Raw genomic sequence first — 20,278 nt, 5'->3', positions numbered from 1 at the left:
AGGTCGGTTCGCGGGGGCAGTAGCTTTAGCAGGGACGCCCAGACTTGTCTCTCCCCAGCCACTTTATCCCGCTCTTCCAGGGGGATCCCGAGGCGTTCCCAGGCCAGCCGAAAGACGTAGTCTCTCCAGAGTGTCCTGGGTCGTCCCGGGGGTCTCCTCCCAGTGGGACGTGCCCGCAACACCTCACCGGGGAGGCGTCCGGGAGGCATCCGAATCAGATGCGCCGCCCACCTCATCTGGCTCCTCCCGATGTGGAGGAGTAGCGGCTGTACTCTGAGATCCTCCCGGATGACCGAGCTATCTCTCACGGAGAGTTGGAGATCATGGCTTGATGAAGCCAACGGAACCACATCATCTGCAAAACCACCAAACCGGACCCCCTCTACACGAGTCCGACTTATTGCCAGACATGCAGACCAAACTCTGACTTCGGTCGTACAGGGACCGATTAGCCCGTATCAGGGGGTTTGGTACCCCATACTCCCGAAGCACCCCCCACAGGACCTCCCGAGGGACACGCTCGAACGCCTTCTCCAAGTCCACAAAACACATGTAGACTGGTTTGGCGAACTCCCATGCACCCTCGAGGACCCTGCCAAGGGTGCAGAGCTGGTCCACTGTTCCACGGCCAGGATGAAAACCACACTGCTCCTGAATCTGAGATTCGACTTCTCGACGGACCCTGAAAATGGAAAATTAAATAGGGACTCCCTCAAATATGCATCTGAGTCATTTGTGAGGTAAATGATTTAAATAAGACTTGTCTGCGTTACAGTTCTGAGACTCTCATCTACGGCCTTTCTGTGTGGAGTTTTCTCTTTTCTAAAACAAGCCCAATGCACGTTAGATTAATTGAAGACTCCAAATTGTCCATAGGTATGAATGTGAGTGCCAATGCCTGTTTGTCTATATCGTACGTACCCTGTGATGGACAGCAACCAGTCTGGGGTACAACCCTGATAAGCTTTGTAGAAAATGGGTGATCTACAGTAAATGAAACATGCAATGTTGACCTCAAATTTGATCATTTTGGTGGCCCATGGAATCATAAAAATTACATGGAAAAGGATGACGCGCTGTGGCGACCCCTAAAGGGACAAGCCGAAAGGAAAAGAAGAAGATGGAATCATCAAGATGTGAATGGAGTTTTGATTATAATGTATTGAAAGTTTCACAATTACTACATAACCTTTTATAAATTTTAGCCATAAATATAGACCATGTCAATTTTCATGGCTCATAAGTATTTGGACGTTTGATAGAAAGATAGTTAAATAAACTAACAAATACAATGTTTAATACTTGGATGAAAATCTTTTTCCGATCAATGAGGTCTTGACTTCACTTTGGCCTTCCTTCAATAAGTGAAAAGCATTCTCCATTGCAAGGGTGTCAAAGGTTTTCATTGTAGTTATGGTTGCCCTCAGGGGGGTCGGTTAGATCGGAAAAACCACATAAATGTACAATCACTAGGGCTGTAACGAAACCGCCAGCAATCACGATTCCGTACATAGCTTGGTTTTGTGTTCCTAATTCTCTTCACTTTGGTACAGTAAAAGAACAAAATGCTTCTCTTCTGTGTAAAATATGAACATATTGCATGACAATTCAAAATGAAACAAATTGCTTAAAGCTTCTTTTTTTTTTTAGGAACTGAATGATGCAAACAACTACTACTTTTGTAATGCCCTCTTTAAAAAAATAAATAAAATTTAAGCCATGATGTCTGCTTGCCAAAAGCTGAGCAGCACTGTGTTTGTTTATAGACGAGGGGTGTAGCTAGAGCATGAGGAAATTAATTTAAAAATTTTAATTCCTTCAGACTCTGACATTTTTTGTTCACTCTCTCTGTGCAGCCTGGTACCAAATTGGTGCGACCTTGTGGTTGGGGACCTCTGTTCTATTGGGTTGCGATCACAGTGCTGACTTGTGTATCGAAAAGTATCCCATTTAATTGGCTGAAAAGGTCTTCCCTTTCTTCCACAGCATTGTCCGAGGTTATTATTAATTTGCGCTGTGAAGTGCTTTTGTAACATGCTTCTGGCAAATCATCTTGTTACTCGTCAACTCGTCAATTGAAAATCAAGGCAATCAAGAATTACAAATTATGCTGTGTTTATAATTATGACCAAAAATACAAGTCAGCACCTGGAAATGTTTTCTTTTTTCTTTCTAACAATTAAAGTAAAGCGAGTCGATGCTTTGATTACATGTTCATTTGTTTATTTAAAATCCAATGTGGCGGTGTATAACTGCAAAAAGTCATAAAAACTGTCACTGTCCAATTACTTCTAGACCTCACTGTATGTTGTATTTGGCATACTTGAGAAGTATTGTCACTTCAAATTTGTTTGACTCCTGCTTAGCACAGTACTGATGGAGAGATAAGAGACAGCTAACATTCTGGCAAGAAAAAAAAACTGACAGTCAGATACTAGAAGATAATAACTCATGAAACTGACTTCACACTGTCATCATATCAGCGGTGTCGATTAGAATCCTGTTGTCATTGCCAGTAGTCCTACTTGTGTGTCAGCACCAAACAGAGCCTGAGGAAAATATCACACAACCACAAAGGCTTCCGTTTGCTTTCAGTGTGTCGTGTATGTAAATGGTCTTGACACCACCTTGCTTGTCACAAATGTAATTGGGAATTTGCATAGGCTGTTACACAGCATCAGAGAGTCAATATCGGCTTTGGAGGAAGCCTTACACCCGTTAGCCTCAATTTACTGGATGAATTCATTATGGGTCAACGCAGTATTATTGGAGTGCAGTCATCCCTTTAAAATGTGCTATATTAAGTTCAACACTATTTGATTTATTACTGTAGCCACAGACATAAAAGAGTGCAACTTTTTACATTGCTTTCAATTGCCCAATTATACTACACAAATGCAAAAGATTTCCTGCCATAACTCCTCTGCAAATGTTGAAAGTCCCCAAAGCAAGCAGTTTGAGAGAAGGCCACTTCTGCACTGTTCCCCTCATCAACACGATGCAGTAGTGCTTGTTGGATATGAAAGATTAGGTGGAAAATATCACAAATACCAATTCGTTTAACAATATATTAACATCTATTAACACAGTTGCTGAGACCCAAAAACTACAATAATTTGTCAGAGGTGTCTTTCCCTTAGTTTTCCGGTAAAGTAAATTACATAGGGAAATACTGTAATTGTGAAAATAAAAGTATTAAAAAAAAAAAAAAAGTTTAGTCTTATGAGAAGTCAATATCCATCCATCCATTTTCAACACCGCTTATCCCGGTTAGGGTCGCGGGACGCTGGAGCCTATCCCAGCTGACTTCGGGCGAAAAGCAGACTACACCCTGAACTGGTCGCCAGTCAGTCGCAGGGCACATATAGACACGGACAACCATTCGCACTCCCATTCACACCATCACTGAGTGGGAACTGAACCCACGCTGCCTGCACCAAAGTCAGGCGAGTGTACCACTACACCATCAGTGACTGAAGTCAATATGCTCTATTTTTGTAAACGGCGGAACGCAAAAACTGGCATATCTTTTTTTTTGGCCTGGGGCAGTATAAAACAAACATACAGATAGAAAAGGAGCTAGTCAAAACTCCTCCAAAAGCCGCAGCAAATGTAACGAGAAAAGATTGTGTAATTTGCATGGGTCCCAGGCCTTTGTTGCGCATAGTTCCGGCACAATTATCACAAGATTGTATTATTCCATTCATGAACGCTACTGTACCAACTAAGAGGTGTAAATCATGGGATCCTATATATCCCGTAACAGAAGCAGATAAACACAAACCGATGTTTTCTACTTTAGTAGCACCAAATAATTTCACTTGTATAAACATGATTAGTAAAGGGAAAAAATTAGGACCACTGAACGACACACAGTGTAAAGTAATCTTAAAAGTCGGACCAAATTTTGTGCCAGTGTCACGGAGCGACATCTGGTGGCGGTGCGGAGATGATAGACTGTTTGATAGATTACCTAAAGATATATCTAGATTATGCGCTATTATCACTTTGATATTGCATGTGTCAGTATACCCTATGCCTGTTCAAGGTTTAATGGAAAGGGCACTAATGTTTTTGTCCAATCTAGAACATATACAAAAAAGAGATTTGTCCTGGCAGGGGCAAAATAATCCAACATACATCGACGCCATAGGTGTTCCTCGTGGGGTGGCGAATCAATACAAATTGGCTGACCAAGTTGCAGGAGGATTTGAGTCTTTCATATGCTGGTGGTGTACGATTAATAAAAATGTTGATGGGATAAACTACATCCACTTCAATGTACAGAGATTAGGAAATTGGACTCAGAGTGGGTTGGAAGCTGTGCACGAGCAGCTCAAGGACGTTCCAAAGACCGCATAGCTGTCGACATGCTCCTCGCAAGAGAGGGAGGTGTTTGCGGTATGTTTGGAGAACAAACAATACTGCTTCAGATGGCAGCTTGACCAGAGCCATCGATGGTCTACGGACCCTCAATCAACACTCTTTGTGGGACAGCTGGATGGACGTTTTTGGTAAATATAAAACCCTAATTTCACCAATATTGATATCAATTGCTGTTTTTGCAGCCATTCTGACATTGTTGTATCCCATGCATTCGGGCATTAATCAGTAAATGAATCACCACAGCCATAACCCCCATGGAGAAATCGTATGGAGCTGATGTATCCATTACTGTATGATGATAATGACGATTATGATGATGATAATGATTTTGCTTTAACTGATTTGTTTCCTGATAGAGATGATTACGATGTTTAAACTACAACATTCATATATGACAAGTTTACTCTGAGTGTAAATGTATTTGTTTCATAAAAATGATTCTACAGTTAAAAATCGAAATGAAGTGACTGTAAGATGATATGAGAATTTGTGCAAATACATGATAAACAGGAGGGAAATGTTAGATAAATTGTAGAAGTTATCATTTATTTTCTTAGCTTGCATTAGTATTATGGACGATTTTAGATGTCTCGCCTTCGAAAAGATGACTCAGCATCATCCGATGGAAGGGCGCCTGGACCAAGGACGTGATCGGATGTGGTCGGGTCGTGACAGGTGTTGGTTCAATATTATGTGTTGTGTCTTATTACTTAGAATACTATGTCTGGGAAAAACCCTCTTATTATCAAATATTTTGTGTTGTGTCTTATTGCTTAGAACATTATGATTTGTAAATCCCTCCTATTTCAAATAAATACAGGAGCGAGGGGGGGGGGGGATTGTTTAGAGCGTGTTGAGAGGCTGTGATCTGAACAATCTCCCATACGCCCTCCTCATGAGAAAAAGAAACCAGCGTCTTCATTCCTTTTGTGTCTATTTTTTATAATGTTGGGTAAGATAAATCCAACAAAAATATATATATTTCTTGTTCTCTCCAAGTATTTGTTTTTCATGTCAACCTTTTGCTTTTCTATTTAGAATTTGCCTCTCATTCTTGTATGGTCGAGTCTGCTTTAGGGGTGTAATCGCCACTTGACATATAGAGGATTTGATTAAGAAAGAATGCACCGGAAATGTGCGTGTATGTCGCCATAAAAATAACAACTGTCAAGCTGAAATGAGACTTTTGTCGCTTGTTAGCTTGAGCTTTTTCTAACCAATCAGCAAAGAAAACAAATACTCCGTAACTTTTTCCAACAACAACAAAGGCTAAACTCGGCTTCTCACAGATGTACAAAGTTTTTACAACAGTGGTGATGTAACACGTCGTCAAACTTCCTTGAATCAATTACTACTTTCCTATTAGCTAGGGCTTTGGCGCCATCTTGTGGAATCGTAGGGCTTTTTGTTTTTTGGAAAGGTGAGTTTTTCAGCAAATAGCTGAGGATAAGTTCACAGAGAAAAATAAAACGCAAACAAGTGAAGTCATGAATCGCGAACCGCGAGTAGGCAGGGGCTCCACTGTACAACAGTCTGGGATGGGCGACCGTTGTCTCGCCATAGTTATTATAAGTTTTAATATGAACCAAAGTGGCTACCATCAGTAGCCAGCAGGAGACATGACATAAATTATACATCCTATGTACTATACATTTCCATGCATGTGCAGCTTAATGTGATGTGCTGTGCTTGAGCTCAGTATGGCGTGCTGACACTTCTCAAACAACTGTGAGATTTTCAGTGTCTCGGCATTAAAGAGCACCTAACTCAAAAACCTGACAAAGCTTACACAGACAGCTATTGCACTTTTTGTTCCTTTTTTTTCATGAAACTCTTTCATTTGTCGATCAACACGAGCAACTGGAATTGATTTAGTTTTTTTTCCCCCCATTTGATAAAAATGCAAAGAAGTATTATTAACGAACATGCGAACACTGTCTGTGACAACTTTCAAACTGTGTTTTTCTGTCACTGTGGTAAAAAAAGAGCAGCCAACAAGAAATCTACTTGAGTTTTTTCCCTTTTCTATTTACTTTTCGAAAGTAAACGGATTGCCTCTCTGTGGAGACACAACGTGCAATGATGTCTTCGATAAGTGGATTTTCAGATTGTCCCAGGACACTTCTGAGGTGAGTGAGACTGCAAGAAGTTTATAAAGCGATGGGTTTGCTGTAGCATACATATTGTGTTTTCTCTCTTGCACCACTGTTTTTAATTTCATGGAAATATGAATGCTCATTTATATTGTAAGACTAAATTGATGCTACATGTGAAAGTAGATGTGGGGGCAATATTATTTGTGCCATCACAATCGAAACGGCTTGCTTACAGACAGACACATTTTGGGAAATAGCTAGTTGATAAAATACTTTACTTGGCTGTGTAATGACACATTCGACGCGTAAGGAAGCACTTCAGAGACCCAAACATTCATATAGCAGCAATTAAAAAGTTTTAGTAGCCTCGTCATTACTCCACTGGCTACAATCAGCAATCGTTTTGCTTGTTTAATGGTCTATGTACCTCCCATGTCATAGCAGATTCAGACCATTACGGCCTACGCTTTTGCTGTAGTTTTAATTTGCCACAATGTTTATTATTATCATCAGCAGGTGTTTTGTTGATCTGAGGATATTTGATTCCATGCTCCCCCCCCCCCCCCCACATTATATTGCCATAACCTACATCCAAATTGTGCCTTTCTAGTCAAGTAGTATTACTGTTACGTTAGAAAAAAAATGACTCAAGTAACTAATTAAATAAAATGTGCACCTCCCAAATAAAAACCATTCAGTGAAAAAAAACCTCAAATACTGAGAAACTGATGATTTACTTTTCTAAATAGTGCATGCATCAAATAGACAAAAATATTGAATAGGAATATGCTACTTGTAATATTTCCAACAATATCACTTCAAAATGTGTTTTTTCATAAAATAACATGGCAAATTTCGCTACAATAGATGGTCTTAAATTAACTTTACTTGCTTATACGGTATACATGAAAGGCAGAGATTATTCATGAAATAAGAATGTATAATTTCACTATATTAAACTTTGACATTTATCAGCAAGGCGGCACGGTGGCCGACTGGTTAGAGCGTCAGCCTCACAGTTCTGAGGTGCGGGGTTCAATCCCTGTCCCCGCCTGTGTGGAGTTTGCATGTTCTCCCCGTGCCTGCGTGGGTTTTCTCCGGGCACTCCGGTTTCCTCCCACATCCCAAAAAACATGCATTAATTGGAGACTAAACTTGCCCGTAGGCATGACTGTGAGTGCGAATGGTTGTTTGTTTATGTGTGCCCTGCGATTGGCTGGCAACCAGTTCAGGGTGTACCCCGCCTCGTGCCCGATGACAGCTGGGATAGGCTCCAGCACGCCCGCGACCCTAGTGAGGAGAAGCGGCTCAGAAAATGGATGGATTTATCAGCAATGCTGACATCTGTTTCATTACTCAGAAACAACGTGAGTTCTGCCAACTTACATCTTTATCTTGGGTGCTACGCATAAATTGCAGATTGCTTTTTCTTCCTGCTCCTTTTTGAATGTGCGCCCGTTCGACATTGAGGAACACAAAACTCCAATCCCTCCATCCATCCATCCATTTTCTGTACCGCTACTCGTCACTAGGGTTGCGGGCGTGCTGGAGCCTATCCCAGCTATCTTTGGGCGAGAGGCGGTGAACTGGTCGCCAGCCAATCGCAGGGCACATATATACAAACAACCATTTGCACTCACATTCATACCTACGGGCAATTTAGAGTCTTCAATTAACCTACCGCGCATCTTTTTGGGATGCCGCAGTGCCCGGAGAAAACCCACGCAGGCACGGGGCTAACATGCAAACTCCACAGAGGCGAGGCCGGGGATTGAACCCCAGTCCTCAGAACTGTGAGGCAGACGCTCTAACCAGTCGTCCACCGTGCCGCCAACTCCAATCCATGTTTCATATTCGACTGCCTGGCTCCGTTTGATTGGTGAAATGAATTTTAACTTTGTTAGTAGTTACGTTGGATTGGTGAAACAGGGTTATGTCACAGAAGTCTCTCTGAGAAAACAAAATCGATTGGGCAAGCATAATAAATACCTGTAGAGAGAAATTCCGAGCTGTGAGCGGAATGTAGCTCAATGTAACAGAGTAAAAAGTACTTTTAATTCAAATGACTCTGCCAAGTAAAATCTATCAAAAAAGTTACTTTGGTGAGAGTAAATGTAGTTCATTACAACCATCTCTGCTCATGGGACACATTTAAAAAAAAAAAAAAAAAAAACTAGCCTTGTATGAATCCAGCCTTAAGCGGGCTGGATTTACCGACAATTGGACAAAATGTGAACATTTTCTCTCCCTTGCAATCAAAGTCAGCAGAGACTTTGAAAGATTATCCTATGGTATTATCCTGTGGTGTGGGGTGAATTAAGAGCGATGTATCCTCCTCGAACTGACTGCAAAATGAAAGGATGAACAAGTTCATTAATGGTCTGCATGCCCTGTGGCACCATGCTGACTATCACTGTCAGTGTTACACTACGACAGTTAAAAATAGGTACAGTACGTGTGTAGCCCGCTTACGGCCTATAAGAATGCAGAAAGACATGTTCAACCAATGCGTAATACACAGTACAAACTTTCATGTGTGGGTTTCAGGATGTCCCCGTAACTGTTCTTTTCACATATTTTATCACTGCAATATCATTTGCTGCTTGAAAGTTCCCATTGCTATGCAGAAACCCTCTCTGTATCGGCTTCTTGCCACCCTCATGACTTTGATTCATGCAGTAACCCCAATTGTATCCACTCGTCTACCTCTGCCTGGAATCTTAATGCAGGTTTGCACATGAGAATACAGAGAATCTGAGGATAGAAAGTTAGATAGAAGTTAGTCCCAGCCACAAACTTAGGTCATGTCCAATCAGCAGCTCCAAGTTTTCCCTTCGAACACTGACGATTAACCAATCATCAGATACTAACTCACCTGCTGCTAATTCCCCAACTGACGCTTAAAGATTAAAGGATTTATATATATTTTTTTTTACCCCTGCCTGCTCTTGGATTTTTTGGAATCGACTTTATTTTGGATCCAGCTGTGAGTATCCTGACACCCACACGCATTAACTTCCTTGTTAAACTGATGAAGAGCTCAGCGGCCACATTCTGCATTTGGATGGATTTCGAATGCGGGACACCTCCTGGGTACGCCTTGCACAGAACGCTTGGTGAATGATGCCACACAGCTCGTGGCTTAAATTGTATCCCTTGGAAATATCTCAGACAACAGGAGGATCTCCTCACTCTAAAGCCATTTAGCTAATCAGAAGCCTGAAGAAAATCACTTTTGGAAAATGAACACTAGCAACAATGCCAAAATTGCACAAAAGGGGAATTGCACAGTATGAGCAGTGATTGATCGTTCCCAAGGAATCTTGCTGAGTAATGACACATGACAATGCCAATACGACTTGTAATTGTGAGAAAAATGTGTTTTTATCAAATATTGTTCACAACACAAACGTTTCATCAAGTTTTACTTCTTTTAAAACATGTTTTTACAAACTTTTACATGGCATACGTTTCACACAACTATAAAACCTTGTTTTTAACATCCAACTGCATGTTTTTGTAACAGTCTTGCCACAGTTTTCACTTACATGTAGCCTGTAACACAAGGTATTTCAGTTATTTGGTGCCTCAGTCTGAACACTTCTACTCCACCTGTCCGAAAGAAAAATGTCAGCCTGATAAAGTGGTATTGTATCCACACTGATATATTTAGATGCTGTATCAGCATCCCTATTAGGAACATGCAAAAATAATACAATAAGGACACTATCAGAATCAATTTGTAGTTTTACAAAGAACCGGTCATATTTGAAGAAAACCTAGTAATCTTACAAGGTCCTCATAATTGTATACAAGCATTAAGATGAGGGTTGTTGAGGTTATCGAGTTTGACAAACAATGAAATAGTCAAGATTTTTTTCACATTAGCCTCATTATCAGTTTAAAAACAATAATGAAATCGTGTATGTTTGCAGTTTGTTCCTGAGAAAGGACTACACTTGCTGAAATGACCTTTAGGCACAAAATTCCATCCATCCAAGCAATCATTTTATAAAATGTTTATCTCCTGAATGTTTAAGGTGCAATATCCAGAAAAATGTTCAAACTGTATCATTAAAACCCTCCATTGCCACATGGCTGCGTTCTCCTTGAGTTGTAACTACATGGCAGGAGGTCTGTGCTCTGAATGCCTGAGCAATAATCATGATTAAGGTTTCATGTTTCTTTGGCTGCAACGTGTAAAACGTACGTCTCATGCATGATATAAAGTAGTATAACATTCGCCGAGCCGTTTCATCTGCACTTTTTTATATGTATGTCGTGTCTGTGTGTGTGTGTGTGTGTAACAGCAGGGTGGAACGTTCTCTTAGTGGATCTGTCCTCCAGACAATCCTCTGCAGACGGCTTTAATAATAAATGCACCTCACACCGCCGCGCTGTTGGATAGTCTTCCTTCGCAACAAACACCAGTGACGGCTCGTTGCTCATTAAAGCTAATTTAAACAGCGCAGCCGCAGACGGCTTGACAACATCATTTTGAAGGTTCATTAGGGAATTCTAATCAAAGCATTTAGCTAACTGGCTTGACGACTATTGTACTGTTTGCACATCAGTATCACAGCCGACATTTGCAAGTCTGCACAACTTATGTCAATTGCAATATGCTGAGATCTCTGACTTCAACTGTATTTCCTAGAAAACAAGAATAACGCATTATAAGTGTTACCATTTCATTCATTCATCCATTTTCCCTACCGCTTCTCCACACTAGGGTCGCGGGCGTGCTGGAGCCTATCCCAGCTGACTCTGGGCAAGAGGCGGGGTACACCCTGAACTGGTCGCCAGCCAATCGCAAACAAACAACCATTCGCACTCACGGGCAATTCAGAGTCTTCAATTGAACCAACTACGCATGTTTTTGGGATGTGGAACGAAACCGGAGTACAAAAAAAAAAAAAAACCCACGCAGGCACGGGGGAGAACATGCAAACTCCACACAGGGGAGGCCGGGGATTGAACTCTGAGGCGGATGTGCTAACCAGTCATCTGCCGTGCCGCCGTTTCATCTTTTGACTAATTTTGCATAAATGATCATTTTCATTGTTCATTTTGAGTAGTTCAGTCTGTTAACAATTGTATTCATTTCTTTCTTTATTTTTGGTTTAGTCAAACGGTCCTGGGTTTGAATCTCTGTGTATCATTAGGGTCGCAGGTGAGCTGCAGCCTATCTGGCGAGGTACACCCTTAAGTGGTCACTAGTCAATCACACACATACTGAAGAAACTATAAACGCAAGCGATGATATGCATGCAAATGAGATTGCCTGAGACGGTTTCTGACAGTTTGTGCAAAAATGCTTTGGCTATGCAAAACGACTGTTGCGGCAGAATTTGGGAGACAAGGAAGTTTCGAAACACAGTTGGTGAGGCTGTTGAATTGAAGCCACATTGTATAATCATACCTCGTACATGTCCCGGCATTTTGTGTACAATTTTGTTGTTAGTAAGTAGTACGTTTTGAGCACTCACCACCAGGTAACTCCTCGCCAACTACCGCTCCAAACTCGCGAGGAAGAAGCTCGGGACACATTAGACCAGGGGTGCGAAACGTACGGCCCGTGGGCCAGAATCACCCCACCAGGGAGTCCAATCTGGCCTGTGGGGAAAGAGAACACATTCACTGCTATTTTTCATTTGAAGTAACTGTTGTTGCTAATTGTGTCCACTGGCTGGCACATTGACAACATTTACCACTTCAATGACATTCTGAAATTGGCTGCTACTCACGATTCTGCATCTGATATTGACGCACTTATGAAGGCTAAAAGATGTATGTTTTTTTATTGGTATACATTTACAGGCTACTCAGATGACTACACACTCTTTCGGAAGAGTTACCACTTTAGTTTGTATGGTGTGATGCACATTTTAGAGTGGCATTTTATTGTGCGCAGCTTTAAGACGCACCTGTGCACCCTGCTGTCTAATCAGCATCTGGATTTGCCACACCTGTGAGCTGGCGGGATTATCTCGGCAAAGGAGAAGTGCTCACCGACACGGATTTATCGTGATGAGTAACCAAATAGACGTTGCGTGTACTGTCTTAGATCTTTGAGTTCAGCTCATGAAAAATGGGAGCAGAAGCAAAAGTATGGCGTTTATATTTTTGTGCAGAAAACATATACCTACAGCCATTCAGACTCTCATTGACACCTTTGGGCAATTTTGAGTATTCAGCGAAGGTCTTTCTCTCGACTGCGAGCCAAGCGCGCTAACCAGTATTTCGCAGTGCTGCCCTGTGAGTTTGTGTGGATTGCAATGTTGTTGTGAATGTAAATGATCTTTGTCAATCCCTCTGAAGCTGAAGCACTACAGGGAACAAATGAGAGACGAGAGAATAAACAGCAGCAAACTATTATCTTACTTGTTACGCCTACTGTGAAGTATCTGTATGGTGAGCTTGGTAACTTTGTATTCCCCTCGATGCACATTTGATAAACAATCCACTTTACACACACACACACGTTTTAATTTTAGCATTTTGTTGCCGTGCTAATGCGGCATATCAGGACTTGTTGCCTGCGTGCGAGTTGAGAATTGTAAGCAATTTCCCTCCTAATGAAACATATCCACATGAATGGTGATAGAAACGACAAATCAATTATGTTTTTCAGCAGTGTATTATTATCCACTTTCCCCCCCGAAGCCTTCTCCCCTCGGCAATAAAATCGGCATGTAAACAAATGTGATATGCAACTATTATAATCCAAGGATGAAATAGGATGACTAGTTCTGTTGCCATAGGAACTCTCAAACATGATTAACAGAAAGGCACAAAGTTTAATATTCCGGACTGATCAGAAATCAAAGGAGGCTCAGACCAGTTGGAACCTGATCCGAATACTGAGAGGAGGTAATTGCATCCTCAGTCACCAAACAAGAGCAGTTGCTGAGTGCAAACAACTCTGCTGTCTCAAAGTGCCATCTGGTGTCCACGTATTGATGAAATATGCATTCTGCGTTTTATTTGCCATGTCGGCACTATTGTAAAAGGTATAATTCTGTCGGGCGAGAAGCTTTTATTTATCAGCACAGTTTCTTCATAGTCAACGTTGCCGAACTTCCCAATGTCCTATTGTAGAAGGTTCTCAGGAGGAATGTATGGAAAGGGACATTCCAAAGTTTCATTTCAGGATTTTATGCTACGTTTCCCCCCCCCCGCTCAATTTCTGCTCTGAAATTGCTTTGGCCAGCAAAAGGAGTCGAGGCCCAGGTGCTGTTTCTTCCCCAAATGTGTTATCAGCGAGTGGTCCGACAGAACCCTGAGGCGGGGAAGACGGGCCTCAGACAGACTTCACAGTAATGTGGCACAAGTGGAAAGAAATGACTTGAAATTTCAGAGGATCCTGCTAGCAGGACAATCAATCTCTCAACAAGTGATGTCATTTGGCTTGAGCAGAACGTAAGGGAAGACCACTGTCATTTTAGTTCAATTGCTAGGCACATAATGTGTGTTTGAATAAATATAGAACACTTTATTTAGGTTGACCTAAAAAGGTGATTGAAGCAGCATTTTAGCTCGTATGTCAACTCATTGTTTAGCTCCATTGCCTCTTTAGGAAGGATTTTCCCCGTTAATGTTTGCCATTGGAAAAACAAGAGTGTGCTTGACACCAAAGTGGATGAGATGAGACCGTGTGCAGGAAAATAATCCTTTGATAAGAAACCCTAATTCATAATCCTCGCCTTCCACTGGAGGAGGCAAGAGTTGGAGTGAGTGATTTTGATCTCATTCCACGATTAGTGGTCTACTTTGGTTTCGATGAAGTGCAGTTCGTCTTCATCTCATCGTGGTGTTATCAACAATTATACAGTCAGACTTTTCAATCAACATAATTTGAACCAACCTTTACAAACACAAAGGGGAGAAATTTGGTTTTGGTGGTCATTTGTAGGCAAGATTACGAAACAACTATAAAGCATGCTAACAAAGGGATAGGAAAAATATGATGCAATTTTTCAAGAAGTTATTTTGTTTTGCCATTTCAGTCCCAATAAAAAAACCAAAAAAATCCCTTTAGTAAGAGAGTTAAAAATAAGAGAGTCCTTTTTAATAATTTGGCTAATGTCTTGTCATTTTCCATAAACCAGAAAGTACCCTGTTATCAAACTGACAGACAAAAATACAATTTCTTTTTGTTGCTATATGCCCTTGTCCCAGATCAGAAAATGGGGACTGTACCATTTTTGTCTCATGTCACGCTTTATGATCCGAAAAGTAGCCTCCTCCCTCTCATACGGACAAACCATAACATATGTGGGTATCATTTTTGTTAGTCACATTTTTTTATTCTCTGTGTGTCTCAGAACTGGCATCACAAACGATATATCTTGAATCCAAACTATGCGTTTTTTCCCCTTGAAAGTAATCCCCCTAGAGCACGTGTCAGACTCAGGCCTTGTCCCATCAGGGCCAGATCCGTAGCCAGGTTTGATGAGTAGACGTTGCTCCAGCACAGCGATGTTCTTCTCGGCCAGGAACTGTCAGATGCTCGGAGGCTTTGTGAGCAGGCGCCTAGTCACGGTTCTGTTGTTCTGCCACAGCTCTCGCTTCTTCTCATGCACTGCGAATCGAGCAAGCGCTGCAGAATCTCTTTGTAGCGGTTGATCGTCCGGCCCACACTGAAGGGGACAACTGGCAGTTTGTAGATTGGGTTTGAAATACTGTTTATAATCTAGGACGTTTTCCGACACACCTCGTATACCGGGACGTTGCCTGCTGATGATACGTACTGTTCCAAAAAAGCGGCTTCCGACCTCCGACTAGGAAAAGCACACTGGGTTACTGCTTAATCAAATGTTAACCTCAAAAGATTTGAAATATATTCGTATTTTGGTTAGACGAGACACCAGTATTTCTACAGCATGCTATCCATGTATGAAAACTGATGTGTAACTTTGTGTTGTTGAATGGTTCAACCAAAGGAGCAATTACTCAAATGGTGTCCTTTTCCTTAACATTTCAAATTACAGTATTTTAACATTGGGTTTTCGACCTTACTCCACTATAGAGATGTATTACCAGACACAACTATTGGAAGCATTTTTCTGAAACAAGGGCGAAATCCACATTTTCCCTCTCTTTCCATCAAATAAGACATGGTAAAGTGCACTTCTGCCTCCTGATGGTCACAAACTCCATTACACGGATTGTGAGATCTGACAAGCTGTGTTTAAATGGATGAAAATATTGCCACCTGACACCGAAAGTGAAAGTAGATGACAATATGGAAGAACTGAAAAGGAATAAGAGATCTCAGTGAGAATATGATTGATTGAATTGATTAATATTGGCTGCTGGAAATGAACAGGACACAGATCTAATTAACATGGGTGATTATGGTAGGGGACAAGTATGAGGAGACCCGCTATTGATGAGCAAAGCTTTTGCCACTTCACAGCCAGGCGGTAAATACACAGTGGTTTAATGAGCTTTCCCATAAACTCCTGTTAAAGACATTTTAATTGATTCTATTTTAAAATCACTGCACCAGGAGCTCTGTAAGGAATTGATACGGTTGTGAGTTGGCAAAAAGACAAAATGGATCATTTTGTGTTTGCCTGGGTGCTTGTGGTCTGGCTGGGAGGGTCCGGAATGATTAATCAACACTCAGGAATGGGATGATGTTTGTTTCAAGTTCATTTATCGTACACTGAACTTACTGAATCCTTTTGTTCTTGGTTCTCAGTTGGAAGTAATAACAAAAAGGCAAAATTTATAGTTACGGACTACTTTGCATGATGATACTGAATTTTCTTGTAAACTTAAGATAACTTCAAATGGCAAATGTGACTGTGTGAAATGAAACCATGATAGTAGGGTGAGCCTTCTGCTGTAACATCTGTTATTAAATTGAGGATTTAAGTTGGTGTAATCCGTATCAAAATTTCAGCAAGTCAAGTACAAATCCACTGGAAAGTTATTTTGTGGTGGCTCATTTATTTCACGCTTGAGCGCCAAAGCGTAGCCTGCAAAATTCCACTTTAACCTGCAGGTCCATTTGAGGACCGACAGTGTGAGGATCTGTCAAGCAAAAATGTGGTCAGAGAGGCCTCGGAAGTAACAGGGCTGAAGATTCAATGCATAAAAAAGGTCAGTTTGAATAACTATTGTGACATGAATACATTCCATTGCATAATTCAACAGGAATGCATTTAATATGACACTTAATATACCCTAATTAGGAGGCAATTTCCCCACGGCAATCACGTCACTTAATGTTGACACACATACAATTTTGAAGAAAGGTGTCTTTCAACTGAAACAGTACCTCAGACGACAAACAGAGAGCAGCATTGCACACTTTAAATCACAACCTGCACATGTGCAAATCATGAGACTTAACTGTGAACTTGACTTGACATGCATGACAGCTTGTTTAACTCAGCTCATTTTACATTAGAAATATCTCATGGCCCACCACCAAACAAAAATGTCATAAAAAGTATGACTGCTGAAATAATTATAGTCTCGTCCAATGGTGTCGCTAGGCCTATTTTTTAGTGGGCTGAAGCCCCCCTAGAAATGTCTTAAGCCCCCCCCCCCCCCCCCACGCACAAACCATTTGTTCGTTCCCAAAATTTCCAAAACCCTGGACTGGTCACCAACCAATCACAGAGCAGATTTAAATATCAAAAGCTGTAAGTTTTCGAAGGAAAGAAATTTAATGGAAACATTTTTGATTTGGTATTAGTTTTGAGTAATCTGGGCCTTTTTTATGTATTATTATTATTATTTACAAATAAATAAATAAAACACAAATACATCTTTATTATAGTGTCAAATACATCATTATTATAGTGTCCAGGGTATTCTTTGCCATCCTGTACATTTCCTAATCTTTCTAAGATGATCTAAAGTAAAACTTGCGTTAGCCTACAGTTTTCTGTATTTGTAATATTTCCAGTAAATCTTTTTCTTGTGTCTACATGAGCTTTGAACTCAGCAAGAGTGAGGGGCTCCTGAAGTTTTGCGTGTGTGCTGCATTTTCTCACAGCAGACGAGGCTTTACGGACGCCCCGCGATGCCTTTGGTACACTCAGCAGGACTCGCCACCTCGCCTTCACCAACACACAAAATTTGGTTTTGTGGTCATTCAATGTGTGGACAAAGAATTAAATGTTTCACAAATGCTAATCTTCAAAGGCTTGTGTCATACAGAGTTCATGAAAATAAATATATGGACCGATATTCTTCATTTATACTGCGAGTTGAGGCCATTTGAGTGGAAAATAGCTAGTGAGCGTGTTGCATACCAGCCTAGATAATGACCAGAGTTTGACCTACAAACATCAATGTGAACCCTTTCATTGTCATCGGCTCAAAACATTACGCTGACCTACAAGGTTGGCAGCACTCTGTTTGTTAAAGAAGGCCAGTTATGTTTGTTTTTCCACAATTCCACAAAACAGTGCCCAGGTTCTTTAATGACGTGTCCGTGACATGCTTCAATCAAAAAGGCTCAAGGATCAAGAATTCTACATATTTTGATGCCCTCCCCACAAGTCGGTGTTCAGGGTCACCAGGGAAGAACTGTACATCTATTGAAGGGCAGTTGTGGAAGCTAATGGACAAAAAATAATGTTATAAACACGTTTTCCTTGGTTGTTTAGCTGCAGAGTTTTAACAGCACAGCCTAGAAAACATAATTTCATGATGTCAAAATTGTCAAAGTGGACTTACAAGGTTGTTATAGTTATGTGTACTTTAACATCCAATCTGTTTGATTTCAAATGTATACTTCTTTTCACCTTTGACTCTCCTTTGTGTCAACAAAAAATGTCTGAGAACATCGCACTCAAAGACAAATCAATAGTTCCCACTGCTTGAAGTTGGAAATAAACCCAAAGAGATTTCCTATGTAAATATACGAGGGACTCGGTCGGCAGAGCACTTATTACACGGGTCTCAGCTAACATGCTGCAGTGACTGATGTACTGATAATAGCCACGCTTCGACACACACTGACCAGAGCTCCGCTTGGAAAATAAACCGGAGTTGTTTCAACTGTGTGCTTGCTTGACCTTCTGAACGGAGGGACTAGGTCTTCATAGCACTGGGCAAAATCATACGTTCAAGTGGATTAGTCATAATTGGGGGGTAGGGGCGGGGGCGGGGGGGGGGGGACTAAATCCATTCAAGTGAGGATTGGATTAATAACAGGAAGTCATCAAAGTTGTGAAACCCAGGAACACCCTATGTATTACCAAGTCCGTCATCCTATAAATGAAGCTATTCATTCCTTTTTAACAAGGGCGACAAAGCAAACCAATATTTTTGGAAACACAATCCAGAATCATTAAGATTCCACCGAAAATTACCAATTTGAATCTGTCCTATTGGCCGCCATGTCTTGCTTCAACCCAGCTCACAGGAAACAGCCGTCTGCGTGGACATCTGCTTTCAATTCCTTGGTTTCCAGGTTTACCTCGTCCACTCGTCTGTGGGGCGTGTAGTTTTTAACACCTAATTGTCATTCAATTTTGTTTGAAAGAGAGAAGGGCAATTTTTTTTAAGAGTAAGGATTACAGTTATTAATGAGATCACAATAGAATAAAATAGCAACTGTTCATCATTGTTTTCATGTACCAAAACACATGAAATCTAATTGTTCAAAATACATCTTGAATACATGTTTGGCTCAACAAAAGATGCCATTACAGTACTCCACAATATCCTGTGACTGTGAGTATAACATACACAGTATATTACTTAGGTTGCACTGAGAGGTAAGTAGTGTTGGGAGGAGCAAGTTACAAAAGTAACGCAATTACTGTATAGTTATTATTAGTTGTGCATATAGTATTTTGGTAATGGTATACTCGCTCGGCAACACAAGTAACATACATAACCTCCTGGTCGTTTCCACTTTGGACCCACATCAAAACCCCGCTGGCTTTTTAAAACAATCTGCTATTGCATTAACTTGGTGGACATATATTGCTCCTCTCACTGTGACTTGGGTTTCTTTTGGGTCTTCAGGCCTTCTTGCATGGGCTAATAGTAGCTGTACTGTCATTGGCTGGCTTATCAGTGACTGTTGATGCTGATTTGATTATTTGATTTGTACAATAGTTTAGCGGGAAAACAGCCATATTACATTTTTTAACAAATACCTGTTGTATTGGGATTGTCAAATGTTATAATTTTGAATCCACTGTTGTTTCAATGACCATAACTCAAAAGTAATGCAAAAGTAGCGTGATGCATTACAACTCAAGAGACATTATTGTCCACCCATCCATCCCAATGAGGTGAAGCAGTGGTTGTGGGTGTGCCGGAGCCTATCCCAGGTGACATCGGGCGAGAGGCGGGGCTACACCCTGGACTGGTCCCCAGCCAATCACAGAGCAAAATATAAACAAACAGACAAAGAACTATTTACACTCACGTACACACCTGAGGACAATTTCGAGTCATCATATTACCTAACAGGCATGAATGTGGGAGGAAAACGGAGTACCTGGAGAAAACCCACGCAAGCACAGGGAGAACATTCGAACCCACCAAATCCACTGGTGAATGATTTCTGATGTTAGTCATAGGGATGTCCTCACAGCATGGTGTTACATATTTTTCTACGTGTGATGTCAAGTGAGACACCTGCATTTGGCCAGTTTACATTGGGATAGTTTATTTCCAGAAAGTTTTAGTTCTTTTTTTTTTTTAATGTTAAAAAAATGTTTTGAATTCCAAATGGAATGCTGGTCAACAATGATAAAATGCAGCAACTGTTTCAGCTTCTGGACTTGATTGTAAATGAATTGCGTCTGTCA

The 20,278-nt window shown here is 41.0% G+C and overlaps 1 long non-coding RNA gene across 1 annotated transcript; it reads right to left on the bottom strand.

The window, feature by feature from the left end:
* Positions 1-9,919: 9,919 nt before the first annotated feature.
* On the bottom strand, positions 9,920-12,356 carry LOC133490016 (uncharacterized). Its single transcript, XR_009792083.1, has 3 exons — positions 12,230-12,356; positions 11,972-12,098; positions 9,920-10,094 (listed from the first exon to the last, which is right to left on the bottom strand). It is a non-coding gene; the product is annotated as an uncharacterized LOC133490016 (long non-coding RNA).
* Between the last annotated feature and the right edge of the window lie 7,922 nt (positions 12,357-20,278).

This window comes from Phyllopteryx taeniolatus, chromosome 15, assembly GCF_024500385.1.
Source record: "Phyllopteryx taeniolatus isolate TA_2022b chromosome 15, UOR_Ptae_1.2, whole genome shotgun sequence".
In the NCBI taxonomy this organism is placed as follows: domain Eukaryota; kingdom Metazoa; phylum Chordata; class Actinopteri; order Syngnathiformes; family Syngnathidae; genus Phyllopteryx; species Phyllopteryx taeniolatus.
This window is presented reverse-complemented; position numbering and strand designations above follow the sequence as displayed.